This window comes from Bufo gargarizans, chromosome 10 (genome assembly GCF_014858855.1).
Source record: "Bufo gargarizans isolate SCDJY-AF-19 chromosome 10, ASM1485885v1, whole genome shotgun sequence".
NCBI lineage: Eukaryota > Metazoa > Chordata > Amphibia > Anura > Bufonidae > Bufo > Bufo gargarizans.
Window position 1 is genome coordinate 82402278 of NC_058089.1, and position 23984 is coordinate 82426261.

General features: G+C 43.1%; 1 pseudogene; it reads left to right on the forward strand.

The window, feature by feature from the left end:
- The first annotated feature begins 12227 nt into the window (after positions 1-12227).
- Positions 12228-23984, forward strand: part of LOC122920072 — a 35279-nt pseudogene continuing 23522 nt past the window's right edge.

Sequence of the window (23984 nt, forward strand, 5' to 3'; positions counted from 1 at the left end):
GGCTGTGAAAATTAAAACATACATTTCTTCATTTTCAGTAAGGGTAACAGTAGAAAAAGCTATCCACAATTTGTTACCCATTTTTTTCAGAATACAGCAAAACCCCACATATAGGCCTCATGCACACGGACGTTTTTTTTCACGGTCCGCAAAACGGGGTTCCGTTGGTCCGTGATCCGTGACCGTTTTTCCGTCCGTGGGTCTTCCTTGATTTTTGGAGGATCCACGGACATGAAAAAAAAGTCATTTTGGTGTCCGCCTGGCCGTGCGGAGCCAAACGGATCCGTCCTGAATTACAATGCAAGTCAATGGGGACGGATCCGTTTGATGTTGACACAATATGGTGCCATTTCAAACGGATCCGTCCCCATTGACTTTCAATGTAAAGTCTGGAGTTCTGTTATACCATCGGATTGGAGTTTTCTCCAATCCGATGGTATATTTTAACTTGTAGCGTCCCCATCACCATGGGAACGCCTCTATGTTAGAATATACTGTCGGATATGAGCTACATCGTGAAACTCATTTCCGACAGTATATTCTAACACAGAGGCGTTCCCATGGTGATGGAGACGCTTCAGGTTAGAATATACAAAAAAACTGTGTACATGACTGCCCCCTGCTGCCTGGCAGGTGCTGCCAGGCAGCAGGGGGCAGACCCCCCCCCCCTGTTTTTAACTCATTGGTGGCCAGTGGGCCCCCCCTCCCCTGTTGTTAACTCCTTGGTGGCCAGTGTGCGCACCCCCCTCCCTCCCTCCCTCCATTGTTTTAATACATTGGGGCCAGTGTGCGTGCGCCCCCCAACCCCCCCTCCCTCCCTCTCTTGTTTTAATACATTGGGGCCAGTGTGCGCGCGCCCCCCCAACCCCCCTCCCTCCCTCTATTGTTTTAATACATTGGGGCCAGTGTGCGCGCGCCCCCCCAACCCCCCCTCCCTCCCTCTATTGTTTTAATACATTGGGGCCAGTGTGCGCACCCCCCCACCCCCCTCCCTCCCCCCATTGTAATCATCATCGGTGGCAGCGGAGTAGAAGATTTTCATACTTACCTGGCTGCTGGCTGCTGCGATGTCTGCGTCCGGCCGGGAGCTCCTCCTACTGGTAAGTGACAGCAATGCGCCGCACAGACCTGTCACTTACCAGTAGGAGGAGCTCCCGGCCGGACGCAGACATCGCAGCAGCCAGCAGCCAGGTAAGTATGAAAATCTTCTACTCCGCTGCCACCGATGATGATTACAATAGAGGGAGGGAGGGGGGGGGGGGGGGGGTTGGGGGGGGTGCGCACACTGGCCCCAATGTATTAAAACAATAGAGGGAGGGAGGGGGGGTTGGGGGGGCGCGCGCACACTGGCCCCAATGTATTAAAACAATAGAGGGAGGGAGGGGGGGTTGGGGGGCGCGCGCACACTGGCCCCAATGTATTAAAACAATAGAGGGAGGGAGGGAGGGGGGTGCGCACACTGTGCCACCAACAGTTAACAACAGGGGAGGGGGGGGCCGCACAATGATATTCAAACTGGGGAGGGGGGGGGGTCTGCCCCCTGCTGCCTGGCAGCCCTGATCTCTTACAGGGGGATATGATGGGGTTAATTGTACTATCATATCCCCCTGTAAGAGATCGGGTGCTGCCAGGCAGCAGGGGGCAGTCTTGTACACAGTTTGTAGTGTATTCTAACTAGAAGCGTCCCATCACCATGGGAACGCCTCTGTGTTAGAATATACTGTCGGATCTGAGTTTTCACGAAGTGAAAACTCAGCTCTGAAAAAGCTTTTATGCAGACGGATCTTCGGATCCGTCTGTATGAAACTAACCTACGGCCACGGATCACGGACACGGATGCCAATCTTGTGTGCATCCGTGTTCTTTCACGGACCCATTGACTTGAATGGGTCCGTGAACCGTTGGCTGTGAAAAAAATAGGACAGGTCATATTTTTTTCACGGCCAGGAAACACGGCTCACGGATGCGGCTGCCAAACGGTGCATTTTCCGATTTTTCCACGGACCCATTGAAAGTCAATGGGTCCGTGAAAAAAAAACGGAAAACGGCACAACGGCCACGGATGCACACAACGGTCGTGTGCATGAGGCCATAATCTGCTGTTTGGGCACACCCAGAGCTCAGAATGTAAGCAGCACCATATGGCTTTTGGAGCTCCTGGAATGGTTTTTGTGTGTCATGTTACACTTGAAGAGACCCTGTGGTACCCCTACAATGAAAACCCCCAAAATGTTACCCCATTTTTAAACCTTCTGTTACGGCCAGTGGGTGGGACCCACTAGTCAAACCAGAGAGTGGGGATTCTCTATGTCAACCAAAGGATGGTACCCACTAACCCCTAGGGTGTTATTCAGCACTCTCGCAGAAGACAGGAAAGAACACAGCAAAAGAGAAACTGACCCACTGCTTATAGGATTAGCTAATATGGTTGACAGCTGACTCACATGGTCAGACAATAGTTCACGCTCCGAAGTTGCAGGTGAAGTTGCAGTAAGAACTGCAGTTAGTGTGAACTGAGTCCAATAGCAGACACGGTGGTGAGAAAGTGGTATTGCAGAGAAGACTGTAGTAAAGGCAGCAGTTGATGATGATGAATGTCAGAGGCAGAATCTGAAGCGTCGTCAGAGACAAGCCAGAGGTCAGAAGCCGGTATCAGATAGTAGCATGGTGCAGAGGACCAGACAGGCTCAGGGTCAGACAGGTCTAGTAGTTGATGCAGGCGGCAGGCAAACTGAATAGTCAAACATAGGGTTGAACGAACCGGTGGAAGTTCGGGTTCGCCGGGTTCGGCCAAACTTCAGGTCAAAGTTCGGGTTCGGGACCCGAATATGACCCAAACTTCACCCGGTCAATGAGGACCCGAACTTCACTTTATTATTTTCCGTTATAACATGGTTATAACGGAGAATAATAGCATTCTTAAAACAGAATGTTAAATAAAATGTCTATTGAGGCGTTAAAAATAAAAAAAATTCACCTCATCCACTTGATCATGCAGCCGGTATCTTTTTTTCTTCAGGACCTGCAAAAGGACCTGTGGTGACGTCACCACAGGTCCTTTAGCAGGTCCTAAAGAAGATACCGGCTGCGTGATCAAGTGGATGAGGTGAGATTTTTATTTTTATTTTTAACGCCTCAATAGACATTTTATTTAGCATTCTGTTTTAAGAATGCTATTATTTTCCGTTATAACCATGTTATAACGGAAAATAATAAAATCCCTGAACACTGAACCCGATCTTCAATGAAAAATTCCGGGTTCGGGTCCGGGTACCCGAACTCACAAAGTTTGGTACGAACCCGAACTTTGCAGTTCTTGTTCACTCAACTCTAGTCAAACAGGTTGGGTCAAACACATAAGATCAGATTAGAACACCTTAGCTTTACTGAAAGTAACTAAACGCTCAGGCAACATTATGGAAGAGGAAACTGCTATTTAACCTTTTAATCCTCCCTAGGGGCCATGCTGGAAGGCAGGAAGCACGCACCCCTGGAAGCATAAATGACAAGAAGCAGTGGGCGCGTGCCCCTATGGGATGCCAGCATGGGATGGAGCATGGAGGTAGCGTGTTCAGGCGTGGCACTAAGGGGACTGGGTGGGATAGTAGCTTAGTATAAAAAAATCTGCTATTCTCCGTCTTAGTGATAGTCAAAAGTTGACAACTGTTCTGTGCATAAGTACAAGATTTCAGCTTAAAATAAACTTTATCTGGATTCTTCATACATAACTGATCAGCTGGAAAAATTAAGAAGGATCCAGCTTCCAAAAAAGATGACGTTCTTTATTCCAATACACACAAGAATTTTAAAAATCCAACATAGCAAACAGATCTACGCGTTTCGGATACTCTGATACTGATCCTTACTCATGACAATTTGATTGCTGGCTGACTAGGATCTTATATAGCTGAAATCCTGAAGATCACAGGTGACTGCGATTAACAGGAATGAGCATTCACAATCACTCCCCCTGTTCAAATGCCAAATGTACAGTCGTGGCCAAAAGTTTAGAGAATTACATAAATATTGAAAATTGGAAAAGTTGCTGCTTAAGTTTTTATAATAGCAATTTGCATATACTCCAGAATGTTATGAAGAGTGATCAGATGAATTGCATAGTCCTTTTTTGCCATGAAAATTAACTTAATCCCAAAAAAACCTTTCCACTGCATTTCATTGCTGTCATTAAAGGACCTGCTGAGATCATTTCAGTAATCGTCTTGTTAACTCAGGTGAGAATGTTGACGAGCACAAGGCTGGAGATCATTATGTCAGGCTGATTGGGTTAAAATGACAGACTTGACCTGTTAAAAGGAGGGTGATGCTTGAAATCATTGTTCTTCCATTGTTAACCATGGTGACCTGCAAGGAAACGCGTTGCATAAAAATGGCTTCACAGGCAAGGATATTGTGGCTACTAAGATTGCACCTCAATCAACAATTTATAGGATCATCAAGAACTTCAAGGAAAGAGGTTCAATTCTTGTTAAGAAGGCTTCAGCGCATCCAAAAAAGTCCAGCAAACGCCAGGATCGTCTCCTAAAGAGGATTCAGCTGCAGGATCGGAGTGCCACCAGTGCAGAGCTTGCTCAGGAATGGCAGCAGGCAGGTGTGAGCGCATCTGCACGCACAGTGAGGCGAAGACTTTTGGAAGATGGCCTGGTGTCAAGAAGGGCAGCAAAGAAGCCACTTCTCTCCAAAAAAAACATCAGGGACAGATTGATCTTCTGCAGAAAATATGGTGAATGGACTGCTGAGGACTGGGGCAAAGTCATATTCTCCGATGAAGCCTCTTTCCGATTGTTTGGGGCATCAGGAAAAAGGCTTGTCCAGAGAAGAAAAGGTGAGCGCTACCATCAGTCCTGTGTCATGCCAACAGTAAAGCATCCTGAGACCATTCATGTGTGGGGTTGCTTCTCATCCAAGGGAGTGGGCTCACTCACAATTTTGCCCAAAAACACAGCCATGAATAAAGAATGGTACAAAAACACCCTCCAACAGCAACTTCTTCCAACAATCCAACAACAGTTTGGTGAAGAACAATGCATTTTCCAGCGCGATGGAGCACCGTGCCATAAGGCAAAAGTGATAACTAAGTGGCTCGGGGACCAAAACGTTGACATTTTGGGTCCATGGCCTGGAAACTCCCCAGATCTTAATCCCATTGAGAACTTGTGGTCAATCCTCAAGAGGCGGGTGGACAAACAAAAACCCACTAATTCTGTCAAATTCCAAGAAGTGATTATGAAAGAATGGGTTGCTATCAGTCAGGAATTGGCCCAGAAGTTGATTGAGAGCATGCCCAGTCGAATTGCAGAGGTCCTGAAAAAGAAGGGCCAACACTGCAAATACTGACTCTTTGCATAAATGTCATGTAATTGTCGATAAAACGTATGAAGTGCGTGTAATTATATTTCACTACATCACAGAAACAACCTGAAACAAAGATCTAAAAGCAGTTTAGCAGCAAACTTTGTGAAAACTAATATTTGTGTCATTCTCAAAACTTTTGGAAACGACTGTAGATGAAAATAAAAATAAAATACAAAAAGTTGGATGCACTAAATTAACATGTACAATCTAAAATACATTATGGAAAGGAATCAGTAGTGCAGGATTATCCAAAGGTCTCTCTTTCTATATCATACCATTATAGATGTTAATTGACTGGCCCGTAACCTTACGTTAAAAAAACATTTTGCTCATGTTGAAACTAACAATATTGAGACTGTGAGTATATCTATACTGCCTGAAACAAAGTCTTCAAGTGTTTCCAGCATTACGGCTTTCTCTTTTGAAGAACTTGCAAATCTCTCTCATATGCAACAATGTCGTCCCCTTCAGAATGAAAGAGATGGTGATGATTTTGCGTATCATTTTGTCACCTTCAATCGTGACTTTTATTCGGTGCAGTCGCGTTCTTTTGCATTAGATCGCTTCCAGGAACTTGTTGAGAGGGACTTAGTTGCCTCAAATGAGGAAACATTTTCATGTGATAATATTCACAGATGCGATAATTTGTCTGATAGGGAGAAAATTGCCCTAAGCGAGCTGATGCTTTTTGATGACATTGTTATAAAACAAGTGGATAAAGGTGGGGCTGTGGTGGTTCTAGATGGTTATATATACAAAAAACAAAACCTCGCTATGTTAGAGGATAAAAGAGAGAAGAGAAAGGAGACAGGAGGCCGCGCCTCTTGTATGTGGCTGTATGACAGTTTTACGGCACTTTATACAAGAAGCGCTTACCATTTATTGTTGTGTGAAGCCACTACAACTGTATGATGCTTTTGCTGGTATTCTCCCGTCCAGCGTGCGGGGTCCTGTACTGCTGCCAAGGTCCCTTTTCTCTGCCCCAGGTGCGGCAAGAGAGATAAAGTATTGCAGATAAAAAATAGTGATTTTTCGGAACCTTTCTGTTGGCGCTGAAAACAGGAGGCAATGTATGCTTTTATTGTCCTGATGAAGAGGGCTGTGTGCCCTTGAAACGCGTTGACTAAAGAATAAAAATCTACCTTCTTCTATACAAAATTACGCGGAACATTGCCTCCTGTTTTCAGCGCCGACAAAAAGGTTTAGAAAAATCTCAATTTTTTATGTTCGAGGATAGCAATACCTATCTTGAGCTTGACCACAACCCCACCCCCCAGTACCAACAGGAATTGCTGCGACTATAGTCCTATGGCTTGGAAAATGGTTTTATAAACAAAAAACAACTGGATTTCATGTTCATTCAACACCCAGTCATTCCAAATTTCCATTCCTTACCAAAAAATCATAAGGGTGGTTTTCCACCAGCCATGAGGCCAATAATCGCAGGCATTGGCTCCTTTTCTGAGAGGCTGTCCGCTTGGGTAGATAGTATCCTGCAGCCTTTGGTTCAATCCATACCTGGCTATTTGCAGGACACCCGAGCGGTACTACAGGCATTCTTTGATTTCAAATGGCAACAGCATTTTTCTTGGATTACAGCAGAGGTTACATCTTTATACACTGAGATTCCCCATGATTTAGCCATTGTTTCCCTCAGTTGGTTTTTGAACATTTATTCAGATTATTCTCCAGCTTTCCAGGATTATGTATGTCGGGTCGTGTGGGTCCTACTAAAACACAATGTCTTTATGTTTGCCCAGCGTTACTTTCTGCAATTAACAGGGGTTTCCATGGGGGAGAAATTTTCACCCTCTATGGCAAATATCTACATGGCATGGTGGGAGTGCCATCTATTATTTTCATCAAACAATCCTTGGAGTGGCTCCCTGAGATGGTACGGCCGTTACATCGACGACCTGCTGTTTGTATGGTCGGGCGATTGTGCGGCCGTGCCCTCTTTTGGAAGCTTTCTCAATGATGATCAGTGTCATTTAAAATTTTCCATTACATATGTTACCTCCACCATTGCCTTTTTGGATTTGTCTCTTGAGGGTGATTTTGTTACACAGCAGGTTTTTTCCAGCACGTTCCGTAAGGATACGGCTGGCAATACCACTCTCATGACCACATCTTGCCATCCCCCGCATGTAGTGCATAATGTTCCTAAAGGAGAGTTTATTCGGGCCAAACGAAATGGCTCCAGAGAGGAAACATTTAGAAAGGAGATGGAGGTTGTGGCCAATAGACTTATAGAACGTAAATATCCCCCTTGGACCCTCAATCGTGCAAAGGCAAACATGTCCACTAAGTCTAGAGACAGTTTGGTTTTTCCGGGCACCACACGATCCGACAATAAAACATGTCAGAACAAACATTATGATAAGACCTCACAGAGTATCCCTTCATTTGTAACTAATTTTAGCATTGAATTTCCACAGATATGTTGCATTGTCCGAAAGCATTTATCTATTCTTAATTGTGACGAGCAGTGGTCTGGCATCATTCCTTTTGGTGTCAAATGCATTGCTCGCTGCGCGCCTACCATAGCACAAAAGATTAGTTCTAGTCTTTTTTCTGACAGCGACAAAAATACTAATAATAAGTTTACCTGGTTGAGACACAAGGGTACATTTAAGTGCGGTCATGGCATTTGCAGATGTTGTAAGTACATACAAATAGGTTCCTCAATATATTCTATATTCATGATGATTTATATAGAATATACTCAAAGGGGAACACTGACATATTTCTATGTATTTTCACATATGTGTTTTGCATAGAAATATACTATGCAAAACACATATATGATATACAGTGGTGTACTGCATTACCTGTTCCATATGCAGTCTTCAATACGTTGGCTGTACTACTAAGAGCTTGAAGGTGAGAATATGTAAACACCTTTCCGATATTCCACATACAAAAGTTAGAAATGTTTCAGCGGTCAGTCTTCATTTTGCGGTTTCACAACAGGGTGATACTGCAGGATTTCAGGTTCAAGCCTTGGAGAGAGTTAATCCTCCCACCAGAGGTGGGAACTACTGAAAACTTCTGAACAGGGAGTCCTATTGGATTTTTTGCATAAGTAAGATTTTGCATAAGATTTAATCCTGCACTACTGATTCCTTTCCATAATGTATTTTAGATTGTACATGTTAATTTAGTGCATCCAACTTTTTGTATTTTATTTTTATTTTCATCTACATTCGGCATTTGAAGAGGGCGCGTGATTGTGACTGCTCATTCCTGTTGATCGCAGTCACCTGTGATCCTCAGGATTTCAGCTATATAAGATCCTAGTCAGCCAGCAATCAAATTGTCATGAGTAAGTAAGGATCAGTATCAGAGTATCCGAAACGCGTAGATCTGTTTGCTATGTTGGATTTTTAAAATTCTTGTGTGTATTGGAATAAAGAATGTCATCTTTTTTGGAAGCTGGATCCTTCTTCATTTTTCTAGTTTCCTCCATTGCGCCTTTCCCCAGCGCAGTCCGTGCCTCCATTACAAGTGATATCAGGTGAGCGCAGCCTTGGACTTTTGTTTTATAACTGATCAGCTGAGCTGAACTTGTCTGACAAGATTCAGGAGTGAGCAGCACTGTTCAATACACACAAGTACCGCCGTACTGACTCATCAACCTCACACTTGCTGTCGAGTTATTGAGTCAGAACATGGCTTCACATCAGTTTTGCTTTTTTTTGGGGATAATGCGGATTTATTATCATTTTATACACATAACTTATGTTTTGTTTTAGAATTTTTAAGGTTATACCTGTAGTTCAAAAAAAATAGTAACAATTATGCTTTTTTTAAATTTCCTGGTAATAATATAACATTTGACTTCATTTGCGTTCATCATTGTATACAATTTTGTGCACAATTTTAAAGAATTAAGACATTTCTTTATATTTTTATTTTTATTTTTATACTCTGTTACTTAAAGTTCATAAATACCATGGTGGATTTTATAATTATTTTCCACTGTAATGAGTTGTACAGCAGCCCCATCCATTACAGGGGAAGTATGCACAGGACAAGTGACAATTCTCACTGTTAGGGCAGGAGGTCTGTAACCATTTAAAGGGGTTATTTCATGGCAAATATTGTTTATATTTACATTTAGGCCATAATTAAAACATTTTTGTATGCACTTATTTATAAAATACTTACATTTCCAGATATTTCTTTAATAATGTTAGCGTATCACGCTCAGCTGTTTTTTATTAAACATCCTTTCTGTGTCCCCCTTAGAGATGTACCCAGGTGGGCACACATGCTCAGTCTTGCTCCTCTCTCTGGGTATGCAGAGGGATCCCTTGTGTCCCATCTGATGCTGCAGCATCTTCTCTGCTTCTCAGAGGCCAATTACAGCAACGCCATCTCGCTCTCTTACTACCTGCTCAGCATCTCCTCTGAGAAGCAGAGAAGACAATGTCGCTGTGAATGGAGGGACACACCATTTTTTCCCTCAGCGCACACCCTTAACTTTCTGGGGCTCCTGCCTGGTGTTAGGTGTGGTGCCTTTGATGTTAGGTGGAAGGGTGCAAGGGAGGAGGACAGATGCAAGGACTAGTGACAGTGGGAAAAATTATGCCGTCAATGACCAGACTCATTGGTTACAATAAATAGTCTCCTTTAATGAATTGATGATTAGGAGTAGTAGTAGTACAAATAGCAACAATAGACACAGTTCCAAAGTATACTACAGTGTAGTCTTTTCCCAATAGCTGTGTATAGGAAGCAACAATGATGGTAGTGATCCTCCCTGAATCTCACTTTGCAATCTTCCCAAATAACTAAAGGTGTACTATTCCGTTCTCATTAACTTTTTCTGCAATTCCCATGATGCACTGGGAAGTAGTAAAGTCTTATTGCCACAAATGTGCTGTACCTTACTGTCTGAATCCATCACTATCTTGAAATGTAGTTCTATACCTTCTAGGAATGTCGGTTTTCTCAGTGAAGATGTTTTCTGGTAGTTTTTTGCCTTAGGGGTAAAGGGTCTTTGGGCCAGACTTCCGTCTAAGGGTCCTTTCACACTTCCGCAACTGTTTCGCGATCCCCAAAATGCGGACACTATCCATGTGCGTTCCGCTACTGTGATAGAAATTCGTATTTTTGTCCAAGGCTGCGGACAAGAATAGAACACGCTCTATTTTTTGGCGGGGCCGTGGAACGGAAGTGCGGGTGCGGGCAGCACACGGTGTGCTGTCCACATCTTTTGCAGACTCATTATGCGGATGTGTGAATGGACCCTAAGCCTACACCTCAGGAGCTCACACATGCACGTTTTACCTGACCAGGAGGGGAGTGCTGTGAACACTCCCTGGGGCCTGCACTGATGGCTGCGGAAATGGGGCCAAAGCCTTAGCGTTAGCCCAAAGTCAAACCAGTAAGTTGGTATAGTGGGTCCACACCTTTGCCTATTACACTTTAACAACAAGTACTTTAAGGCTACTTTCACACTGGCGTTTCTGGGTCCGCTTGTGAGATCCGTTTCAGGGCTCTCACAAGCGGCCCAAAACGGATCAGTTCAGCCCCAATGCATTCTGAATAGATAAGGATCCGTAGAGAATGCATCAATTTCACAGCGTTTGGTCTCCGTTTTTAGGCGGTCACTAAAATGCAGCTTGCAGCATTTTGGTGTCCGCCTGACAAACAGATCCGCCATGGGGACGGATCCGTTTTTCACTGACACAATATGGTGCAAATGAAAACGGATCCGTCCCTCATTGACTTTCAATGTAAGTCAAGACGGATCCGTTTTGACTTAAACTTTTTTTTAAATGAATAATGCAAACGGATCCGTTCCGAACGGATACAACCGTTTGCATTATCGGTGCGGATCCGTCTGTGCAGATACCAGACGGATCCGCACTGAACGCCAGTGTGAAAATAGCCTAACAAGAAATTATGAAGTTTAATTCTGCAGCATGAGATTACCTCTTACCATTATATGATCCCTTGCAGTGATCCAACTGACTTTTTCTCTGGTAAAGGCCTCTTTCACACAGGCTTTAATGGGTCCACGATCCGCAAAAAGATAGGACATGTTCTATCGTTCTGCAGAACGGAAGTACGGGGCGAAACCCCACGGAAGCACTCCGTAGTGCTTCCGTAGGGTTTCGCTCCGTGCTTCCGTTCCTCATCTCCGGATGCGGACCCATTGTAGTGAATGGGTCCGCATCCATGATGCGGAATGCCCACGGAACGGCACCCGTGTATCCGCAAATGCGGTCCACAATACGGCAACGGGGCGCACACGCTCGTGTGAAAGAGGCCAAAATGTTAGGTTTTCTAATGGAAGCCTGACAAATTTTCAAGGGGTGTACGTTCCGTTTTTTTGTGGCCTGTATGAGGAACCATTCATTTTAACGGGGCCACAAAAAAACGGAAATGACTCTGTGTGCATTCCGCATCCGCATGTCCTTTGTGCAAAAAAAATAATCATATCCTATTATTGTTCGTTCTACGGCCAAGGATTAGACATTTCTGCAGGAACCAAAAAATACATGGTGGCATGCCAAGACACTTGTGTCCATGTGCAGGAGCCCTTACACAGGCTAAGGAGGATCCATACCTGTCCTCCTCTCACTGCAGCCTATCAGCACCTCTACCGCTGCCCTTCTTCCTCCAAGCTGGTTTTACTGGCCAGGTGACAACCCTAGTTGTAAGCAAAGAATGGCAGTGTCCTACAGTTATTGTTCCACAGCAGAGAAGCAAGCAGTGGGGCCGAGTCCCTGCTTAGACATTATCACAGCTTCCTTTCTGGGAGTGCTTGTACTTTGTGTTCCTGGAATCAACAAGAGGCCCTAGCCAGGGATCACTGTCCGAGAAGCAGCAAAGCAGTCATCATGGAGCTCATCACAGCTCTTCTGCTAGGACTCTTACTACTGGCTATACTATGGAGAAAGATGTCTCGTCCTAAGGGCTTCCCTCCTGGACCTGTGCCCCTGCCTGTGATTGGCAACATACTGCAGATGGGCTTTTCAAATCCATTGCCGGCATTCAAGAAAGTAAGTAGAGAGCACAGGATCAGAGAACTGTACGGACAGCTTACATGATTGGAGTATGAATTTCTGCAATGTTAGTATAAAGTGAGATCAAAACAGGCTTCCTCTTTAAAGGGGATCTTGCACATCAGCAAATAGCATTTATCATGTAGACAAAGTCAGTACAAGGCCGGCACTTTTTCCTATAGTGTACAAGTACGACCATCTCTTCTGGATTGCAGGGTGGTCGTAACCCCTGGAAATTAGCAGTGTAGAATGTGATGGAAAATGAATCCAGCCAGCAAAGGAGACAATATGGACAATCACAATACATTAGTAAGTGCCTCGTATTAACTGCATCTACATGAAGTGAGACAGCCCCTTTTAACAGTATTATGGTGTCCTGTATGAGACATCTCTCAAGTTCTGTTTTAGCACAGGGGTACTCAACAGGCGGACCGTGGTCCGGATCCAGACCTCAGATGCCTGCTGTCCGGACCCATGCATGTCCCGCCATCCAGCTGCATGTGCGTCCTGAGCACACACATACAGTTGAATACCATGGTGAAGCAGGGAGCGGTGAGCTCTGTACCCAACAGCAGGAGCGATGAAAAGACATCATCACGCTTGCTGAGTGAGAGAAGCACAAGCCCCAGGATGATGTGCTCTGTTCATTGGCAGAGTGAGAGCTAGGTAAGTACCGCTTTTTTTATTTTATTAAAATTACATCACTATTGGTGCACTAAGTGGGCATATCTCCGGTGAGAGGGCACTACAGGTGTATCTACTATAAGGGGCATATCTACTGTTAGGAGGATCTAATGGAGCATATCTACTGTGAGAGGGCATTAAAGGGGAATATCTATTGTGAGGAGCACTAAAGGGGCATATTTAGTGTGTGTGTGTGGGGGGGCTAGGCGGATCTATCTACTGTGAGGGGCACCAAAGGGACATATCTACTATTAGCAGAGCTTGCACAGAGCTGTGCTATCAGTGGCTCAGTGCAGCAGGCACGATAATGTAATTTAATCTCGCCTGCCAGTGCTGAACAACCGATGAGTATTAGAGAAGCGGGATGGGGGAGCTGACATTTGGGAAATGTGGGGTAGATGAGTATTTAAAGGGGTTCTGCACTTTGTTTAAACTGATGATCTATCCTTTGGATAGATCATCAGCATTTGATCGGTGGGGGTCCGACACACGGGACCTCTGCCGATCAGCTGTTTGAGAAGGCAGTGGCGCTCATCTTATGATGAGGTGTACGCTCAGAGCTGCCGTAGATTTCTGGCTTCATATGTGTCAGTAAACTGGCGTAAGCAAAGATAAATTAGTTGGTGCAGCTGGCCATGCCCCTTCCCCACTCTTGTCACTCCCCATTGTCCATATTGTCCATATGGACATATTTAGTGATATTGTAATGGTCACGTACACTACATACAGGGGGAAGGATAGTGACCACTTCGCTTCACCCTTACCCCTTGCCCTGTCTACTTTCCTCACGAGTCCTGATGACAGGGGACAACTGGATGGCAGTCCCTAACTTAGGATACGTGCAGGGAGGACAGACAAGACAAATAACAGATCATGAACAGACCAGGTCAATACCAAGAGAGCAACGCAGTACAAAGGGATAAAGCAGAGAATAGTCAGGAGAAGCCGGGGTCAAATACCAGGAGAGTAATGAATTACAACAGGAGTCCGCAAAGAATCGTCAGGTGGAAGCCGGGGTCAGAATACCAGGAGGGTTGCGCAGTACAGGAGGAGCAGGTAGAGAATAGTCAGGGAACACAGGATCAGGTAAGTATGCAGGAAACCAAAAATCACCAAGAACCTAATTAACAGGCAACCTGTGGCCAGCAGGCTGCCTGTTAAATACTGGCCAACTGGGGTCATGTGACGTGGCCAGCGGCACATGGCCCACACTAGGGAGTACAGCTGAGCACCGAGTGTCCAGCTCGGCGCTCAGACCTCCCTTGGTTGCTGGTGAAACTGAGGCCGCCGGCCGTGCGGCCAAGACGTGCGCGGCCGATCAGTCCCGCCCCTATCACCTAGGTGACGAGGACGCTGTGCACATCCTTGCTCCTGCACAGAAACAGGACGCCGACAGCACTGAGGAGAGCGAGCGCCTCGGCGTCCCATGACAGTCATGGGGTAGGAATGCCAGAGTGGTGTAGGGTGGCCTAAATGTCCCTTAATGGTGTTGCACTTGTCACGGTGCTCCTACCTGGATATGCTGGAACCCCAGACGTTGTATCCGTTGCAGAAAAAGGGATAGGTGATGAAGGGGATGATGTAATAAATTGAGTCCAGACCTTGTGTTGAAGTTGATAACAGCTTTACTTGACGTTCTTCCAAACAGTTTACAGGCTTTGTTTTGGTTTCCAGCAGGCTTTGGCATTAACTGAAGTGTGGCAGGAAAACTGCTCTTTGCTACCGTATGTCTGTTGCTCTCTGGCTCTGCTGTGCTGACAGAATTAAATAGGAATCTTTTCCTATCTACTGTACTTAACTTTGTAATCGGGTCTGTCTCTAGTTTTATCCAGGGAACTTTCTCCTCCTGGCTTCTGAGACTTCAGGCTTTGGCCTCCACATCCAGCTGAGCTGCAGGTGCTCAAGCTGGCCTAAACAAGGCTCGTCCAGGAGGGACAGGCTACTGCTGCCTTTTCCTAGCAGGGGGTACTCTATTCTCCCTTCTAACTAGCTGAACTCCTCCCTAGAAGGAGAAAATAAAATAGAAAGAAGGTTCCATTCTATGTTAGATAGCTCTGCCATTTATGCTGCCACCTGCTGGTGAACCAGGCATATTACACGTCAATATAACAGTTGCAAACATTAGAAATGCACAGTGTATAGGACCTCAACAAAATACATAAGATGACATTAGGTTAGCACATTAGAGATAGTAGAGGGGTGCAAAAGTGGTAATGCACCTCCGGGGAGTTACACACACAAAGGCCGATTGTTGTTATCTTGCTTGTTTTAGCTAGAATGCCTACAAGCCAATCATGGTCTCATGCACAAAGCAAAGCCATGTTGTCACGGGGCGTCAAAGGCGCACTCAGTCTCCCATCAGCTGCAGACCTGCTGCTTAGCTTCTGGAGCGAGGATCTGTGTTTGGCCTCGTTCCCAGGGCGGCTTTGCTAGCTGGGAGGCTCCCTGCTCCTAGGTCTGCCTTGAGCACCGAGCTGATCACTCAGTGCTCGATTTGTCTGTCTGTCGGTCATGTGACGCTGGCCACGTCACATGACCCTCACTCCCCACTATAAATACAGGCAGCCTGCTGGCCACAGGTTGCCTGTTAATTTTAGGTATCTGGTGATTGTTTTGTTCCTGCATACTTACCTGATCCTGTGTTCCCTGACGATTCTCTGCCTGCTCCTCCTGTACTGCGCATCTCTCCTGGTATTCCGACCCCGGCTTCCACCTGACGATTCTTTGTGGACTCCTGTTGTACATCAGTTCTCTCCTGATATTTGACCTCAGCTTTCCTGACTATTCTTTGCTCATTCCTTAGTACTGCGTAGCTCTCTAGGTATTGACCCGGTTCGTTCACATTCCGTTATTTGTCTTGTCTGTCTTCCCAGCACGTATCCTAAGTTGGGGACTGCCGTCTAGTTGTCCCCTGTCATTAGGACTTGCGAGGCAAGTAGGCAGGGCCAGGGGTGAGGGTGGAGCGCAGTGGTCACTATCCTCCCCCCTGTGTGTAGTGTACGTTACCGTCATACATGTACCCAGGAGCCACATTTCAGTAGTTCTGAGCCATAGGTTGTACTTTTTGCTGCACCATATTCTTCCTTAGAAATAATGGCTGCACAGTAGAATTCCGCCATAGTACGGGGTGTGATTGAACATGCCACAGTTTCTTGTTTGTGGGTCCTGTAGGACTGCCATCAAAAAAAAAAAAAAACTATGAGGGACATGTAAAAGGTGCATCTCAATAAATAAAAATATAAAAATGTATTTCAGTTCAGTAAGTTTAACTCATATATTGTATACTGTAGATTCATTACACACAGAGACATGTATTTCAAGCCTTTATTTCTTTTAATGTTGATGATTATGGTTCACAACTAATCAAAACTCAAAAGTCAGTATCTCAGAAAATTAGAATATTGTGAAAAAGTTCTATATTGTTGACTCATGGTGTCACACTGTAATTAGATACTCAACACAAAACCCCCACAAATGTTTCCTAAGCCTTTAAATGGTCCCTCAGTCTTGTTCAGTAAGTTACACAATCATGGGGAAGACTGCTGACAGTTGTCCAGAAAACATCCCAACATAAAAAGTAGAAATAAATAAAATAAAGAATATTAAAAATAAAGGACAAGTGGTGTTGTGTTTTCCTGTCTGCTCTAGTGTGGTTGGTATAGTATTGCTATAGATAAGAGGGGCAGGATCCCACAACATCAGATAGGCATCCCAATGTTACATTAAGGTAATAGAGCTATTTGCAATCCTGTTGACCGGCCAACCTATATGTCAAAAACAATATCACACAAGAGAATGATAATATATTTTCCCGTCCGCCCCAGTGTTAGTAGCACCTAATGTAGGTGTGACTCTATGGCTGGGAGAGAAGGGAGTCCACTATATCAAATATCTGTGTGTGGTATCAGATCCAAAATCTATAATCAATATATACACCAGAAAAATATGGTTATTAATAAATAAATAGTGTAAAACATTTGGCAGTTGCAAGTCTCCTTCCTTTTTTAACATACAAGGTTTCTTATACACTATGCATAATAATTTTTTCCAAAGGGAAGAAGTGAATGCCGCTTGGATCTTCATTACATCTACATGTTTCAATAGCAGTTGGATTGTTTGTAAGGGGTACAATAACCTTGAAAAACATATCATTTTTAAAAGATGGGCCCTCCCGCACAGAGACAGTGGTAAATCTCTCCATTTGCCTAGTTCCGTTTCAATTTTCTGTATCAGTGGGGGATAATTTAGGCATATAGTACGGCTGGGGTTCTACCTATCTTAATCCCTAGATATAACATGTAGTCTTTACGCACTTCCACTCCCAGATGGGGAGTAGGAACCATTCCTTGGTTTTGCAGAAACAGTAACTGACTTTTTGTCACGTTTACTTTGTAACCAATGACTGAGCCATAGTATTGGAAAGTGTCTAAGATCGTTTTCAGATGGGGCTCCGGGGCCTTCAAATACATCAACAGATTGTCGGCAAGACTTGTTAATTTGATCTCCTTCTTACCCACTGCAATCCCCTTATATAGATCGGATTGTATAAATAGTTGTGCAAGCTGCTCAAGGGTGACATCAAAAGCAAAGGAGACAGTGGGCACCCCTGCCTGGTTCCCTTCTTTAGTTGAATGATGTTTGACAAATGCCCTTGCACATATACCCTGGCTTATGGATCTACATACAGCGCTTTTATATAGTTTCAGTAAGGCCCTTTTAGTCTGATTGCGTCCAATACTTCTCCCAGCCATTCCCAGCTAATGTTGTCAAAGGCTTTCTCTGCGTTCCTTTATTTTTATCTCCCTATTTTTTTCATTTATTTATTTTATTGTACATCTTTCTTCTATTCTATTTTTCTTTCTTAGAAACTACTTTATATAGGGCTCCCTTCTATAACATATATAAAAAAACGCATATGCGTTTTTCTGTCCAAAATTAGATAAATAAGAACATTTCTAGATAGATGGTCAGGAATATCTGCCTGGTGAGGTTATTATATAATTATCTAAACATAATGGCCCATTATGGGTTTGTGAATATAAGTATAGATAAAAAATATATATTTATGACAAAAACGCATCAGAAATGTTTTTTTTTTTGTGTATGTTGTAGAAGGGATCCCTATAAAGGGAGTTTCATCAAATTTATACACAAATGTATTAAAACGCAAAATGAAAAATGATAAATGATTGGTGATGGTGAATGACTAAATTCAGCTGAAATATTCATTTTTTCATGGTGATTTATATAGAAAATACTCGAAGGGGAACACTGATATATTTCTATGTATTTTCACATATGTGTTTTGCATAATAGTCATATCTGTTTCTATTAATTTTATTTTTTTAGCAATAGGCAGATCTTTTATAAGTTGCCTACAGGTCCAAAAAGAGTATACATACCATCTTTTGGCAAAATCCTGAAAGAAACAAATTTCACCCACTTTTAGGGTATAAATTGTACCAATAATAATAATAATTTGCATAAAGTGATAAATCCATTTAGAGGAATCACCAAGGAACCAGATAAAGGGGGTCCGAGGTAGTAGATGGACCTAGGGCATGTTGCCTGAGGGGAGCCAAAGGCACATCTGCCACATAAGAACCATCCAGTATTATAAATGTCACATGGTTGGTGGATTCAGTAGACAGGCTTAATTTGTGCTGTAATTACACAGATGTGTGCACCATAGGATAATTCAGCATAGACAAGGTAGTATAACATAAATTGCAAGGCTCACCTTGTTGGGTTGTGCTAATTATAGGCACAACTCTATTAAACGCTCATCAGAAAGGTCCTGAGAACCGGAGAGTGGTGGTCTGCAGCCACAGGAAAAAAGGGTCTTCTTATCGGAGATGCCTGGAATCCCCAAGAAGGTGCGTATTTGCTGAGATAAACGTCCCACAGCGCAAAGACCAACCATAGGTCACCAGGATCAGGAATCAATTAATTTATTGCAGCAATACAATGCGTTTTGGGGAATCACTCCCCTTCATCGGGTACACAAGGCTGCATACATGCAAAGGACAATAGCTACAAACATTTATATACAAAAGAACCGCCTGTTATGGGGTCAAGGGGAGTAACCTCTGAAACAATTGGTGTCACCCCAATACTTATTTCTGAATTATATGTGTATAGGGACATTATATTAGGGGGGATGACCATTATTGGATCATACAATAGAAAATACAAAGACTGTATATAAAGTAAAACGATGGTAGTTAACATCATGTGATGGGCCGTCATATGGGAGAGACCGGCACCTGCACTCGTCCATATCGGGCGATTGGGAGCGCACAGTGACGTAGCTGGAGACACGTGATCCAGGTTCCGATCATGTGGGAGAGGTCGGCACACGTGAGGGCCGTCACTACACGACAGGGAAGCTCCAATAACACGGGAGCAGTCGGCCGCACGTGACGGCCATTGCTAGGAAACGAGGACGCTTGAGGCGGCTTTTTATAAGGGGAGCCAGCATATGTTGGGCTTCAGCACTGCATGAAAAGGTGCCCAAACCCATAGTGAACATGAAAACATATGGGCATGTGGAACTAAGCACATTACAGGCAAAATGTATTTCACAATGGGATATGTGATTCTAATATAAGAAAATTTACTGCTTTTAAGAGCTATTGGAAACTACATTAGGCTAGGATAGTATAATAAAACATAATAAAAACTGGTATAAGCTGAATAATAAATAAATAAGAAATAGTTAAAAATTATTTTTGAATGTACAAAAACTGCCTAAAAAGGTAGGGAATGATTAAAAATGGCACATAAGACATACAATTAATGTGCAAAATAAATAAATATATATATGTATATAAAAATATGACGCATATGGTCACATGCAATGTTAAATCCATTAGTGATCAGATTAGATGAGTAAATAGATAATAATTAGTTAAAAAGATTAAAATGCATAATAATAAATTACACATGTTTCATAAGAGAAATTATTCAGAACTACAGTATGTGGACACACATATACGAAATATTAATGAACAACGAAAATATTTCATATTGTGTCGATAGCCTGGAGGACCTCGAAAGGTCTAGATTGTATATATCGGATCATACATATATGCACACACAACCATATAAGTGTATACATACATATACGTCTGTGGGCACATGTACGTCAAGTGTGTATACATGCACACATCGTACATACACCCATGAACCAAGGAATTAGACGGGTTGATGGACCTGAAAAATTGATGGGGAGACACTGGAAAAAGGGGCGACTAGTATAATGATAATGATAAAAAGGGGATTGTTTGAATTGGATGTCTAGGGGGTGAGGGCAAGTGATTTTGTAAAGGAGATTAAAATGTATGTGGTATCAAAGACGTATTAAAAACGTGTTGTGCTGTGAACACAAAAGTGAGTAAGATAAAGGTTTGTGATTAGGGACTGAAATAAGGTGATGCCTACATGAGAAAATCGAGCAGTGAAGTATTTGTGTGGTTATAGGTTGATTTCGAAAGCCTCATTTAGGCCCTGAGGATTTAAACTATTTCGTTTATAAATCCAAAACATCTCACGTCTTTTGATCGTTTGCATAATGTCGCGGCAGTCCATGCGAATCTGTTCAATAGGGATGATGGAGATACCCGAAAAAAGGCCCTGGTGATGATCAGCAACGTGTCTCGAGATGCTGTGATGTATAAATTTATTTTTGATATTCAAACGATGTTTATTCAGCCTATTGCGTAAAGTTTGTATGGTGCGTCCCACATACTGTAATCCGCATTGGCATTCAAGTAAATATATCACATTCTTCGACCCGCAATCCAAATGCTGTTTGATGCTAAAGGTTTCTTAAGTTTTATTATTTTGGAATGAGGGGGGAGATACGTATAGAGAAGCAGCATAGACACTTAGGTTGTTCACACTTGAAGCTACCCAATGGTCTGGACAGGGAAGGTATAATTTTGACTGGCCCTCTTGTTTTCACATGATTTCGCAGTTTACTGGGGGCAAGTAAGTTCTTCAGTGTTTTTGCTCTTCTAAAGGTTAAAGGCAGACAGATAGTGTCACCACCAGACATCTGAGAAGCTCTGACAGATGTCTTTCAGAACCTCCTCCTTGAGCTTCCTTTTGTTTTGCTTTCATTTTCTCATCTCGTTAGCCTCTCTCAGCTGTCATGTAGTTGCACTGATTGCATCCCTTTAAATTCCTTCCCAGACTGCTTCACTTTGCGGTTTATATTCCTTCCTGGAGTGTGTGCATGCTGATCCTACTTCTGAGTCTTCTACAGATAAGTTTTGTTCATTCATTTGTGTTTTTCTGTTTGCTGGATCCCAGGTGACCCTGACTCCCTCCGTATCAAGTGTAGGGAGCCGGTGGCCGTGTCCCCTCACTATTATAGGGTGTTCAGGTGTTATACAGTCGAGGTACGAGGATATGCGATCATCCACCATTGGGATTTTCGCATAGGCTGAGCAGTCAGGGAGAGAGCTAGGTCTGATGCAGGGCTCTCCCTTTTGTTCCTTAGTTTTGGATCCAGTGAGTCGGATATTCATTTTGTGTCTTCTAGTTTCCTGTACACCTTCCGTGAAAGATAGGTAGGGATTTCCCTATGAACGGGTCTTTTTTGAGGATATGCCAATGTTTTGAAAGGATACCTCTGACATCTTTGTTATTATTACTGTATGTAGTGATGACATTGGTACTCCATTTGCGTATTTGATCTTCATCTGTTTGGTATTTCTTATCTGCTGATAGACAATTCTCTTGTGTGAGGGCCTTTGCTTTATTGAAGGCCGCTTCAACAATTCCGTGGGGATAGCCTTTCTTCAGGAATCTCGTACGGACAAGGTGAAATCCTTGTCTAGGGATCCTTGAATCGTGATCCGCAAAGCGGATAAAGGTGGAGGTTTGGTAATCCAAAATAGAGATGATTACGTTAGAGAAGCCCTACACATCCTATCCCATACCAATTATTATCTTCCCTTGAGGGAAGACCCTCCAGCGGAACATAAATCGGCCCTGAAATCACTTATTGAATCTGCCAAACATATACTCAGCAAGAAGGAACAAGAATATATTCTAAATTTTGATCCAGATTAAGAATATTATAAATCCCCCGGCCACCCAATTATCTCAGGGATATCTTCTTTGACTTGCAATCTGTCTCACTACGTGAATATCCTGTTGTAGAAGTACGTTATCCACTTACCTTCATATCTTAAAGACTCCACTTCCCTGATACAGTCATTAAAGGGAGTTACATGGGAAGAAACGTATGCCTGGATAGCCCTTGATGCCACGGCCCTGTACTCAAATATCAACCATGAGTTAGGCATCAAGTACATCAAACAATTTCTAGATAATGATCCATCGGTACCAGATGATCAGAAATCATTCATCTTGGAATCTATAAAGTTTATTTTGACACACAACACATTCTCTTTTAAGGAACAATTATATCTTCAGTGTAAAGGTACCGTGATTGGTCCGCGTTTGGCAAACCTTTTTATGGGGGCATTCGAGGACAGGTATATCCATAGGTCTATCTTTTGGTAAGACGTTACATAGACGATTTACTTTTCATATGGAATGGGGACATGGATTCTATTGAGAACTTTATCAAATATCTCAATTCCTCTAATTGGGGCATAACCTTGTCTGGGGTGCATGATCGCTCAAAAATTGAATTTTTGGATCTCGAAATGGATATTATTGAGAATAGAATTGAGACTCGCACTTTCTTTAATAAGTTTGAATGTACCAGCTACTTTGAATATTCCAGCTGACACTACAAAAAGTGGAAAACTAATATCCCTTTTGGACAATTCAAGAGACTAAGAAGGAATTGTTCCCTAGACAAGGATTTTACCCTACAGAGTAAGATAATCCATACGAGATTCCTGAAGAAAGGCTATCCCCATGGAATTGTTGAAGCGGCCTTCAATAGAGCAAAGGCCCTCACACAAGAAAATTGTCTATCAGCGGATAAGCAATACCAAACAGATGAAGATCAAAAAAGCAAATGGAGTACCAATTACATCACTACTTACAGTAATAATCACAAAGATGTCAGAGGTATCCTTTCAAAACATTGGCATATCCTCAAAAAAGCCCCGTTCATAGGGAAATCCCTACCTATCTGTCCGCCTTTAACCTTTAGAAGAGCGAAAACACTGAAGAACTTACTTGCCCCCAGTAAACTGCGAAATCACGTGAAAACAAGAGGGCCAGTCAAAATGATACCTTCCCTGTCCAAACTATTGGGTAGCTTCAAGTGTGAACAACCTACAGTACGTGTCTATGCTGCTTCTCTATACGTATCTTCCCCTCATTCCAAAATAATAAAACTGGAGAAACCTTTAGCATCAAACAACATTTGGATTGTGGGTCAAAGAATGTGATATATTTACTTGAATGCCAATGCGGATTACAGTATGTGGGATGCACCATACAAACTTTACACAATAGGCTGAATAAACATCGTTCAAATATAAAAAAAAAGTATACATCACAGTGTCTTGAGACACGTTGCTGATCATCACCAGGGCCTTTTTTCGGGTATCTCCATCATCCCTATTGAACAGATTCACATGGACTGCCGCAACATTATGCAGACGATCAAAAGACGTGAGATGTTTTGGATTTATAAACTAAATAGTTTAAATCCTCAGGGCCTAAATGAGGCTTTCGAAATTAACCTATAACCACACAAATACTTCACTGCTCGATTTTCTCATGTAGGCAACACCTTATTTCAGTCCCTAATCACAAACCTTCATCTTACTCACTTTTTTGTTCACAGCACAACACATTTTTAATACGTCTTTGATACCACATACATTTTAATCCCCTTTACAAAATCACTTGCCCTCACCCCTTAGACATCCAATTCAAACAATCCCCTTTTTATCATTATCATTATACTAT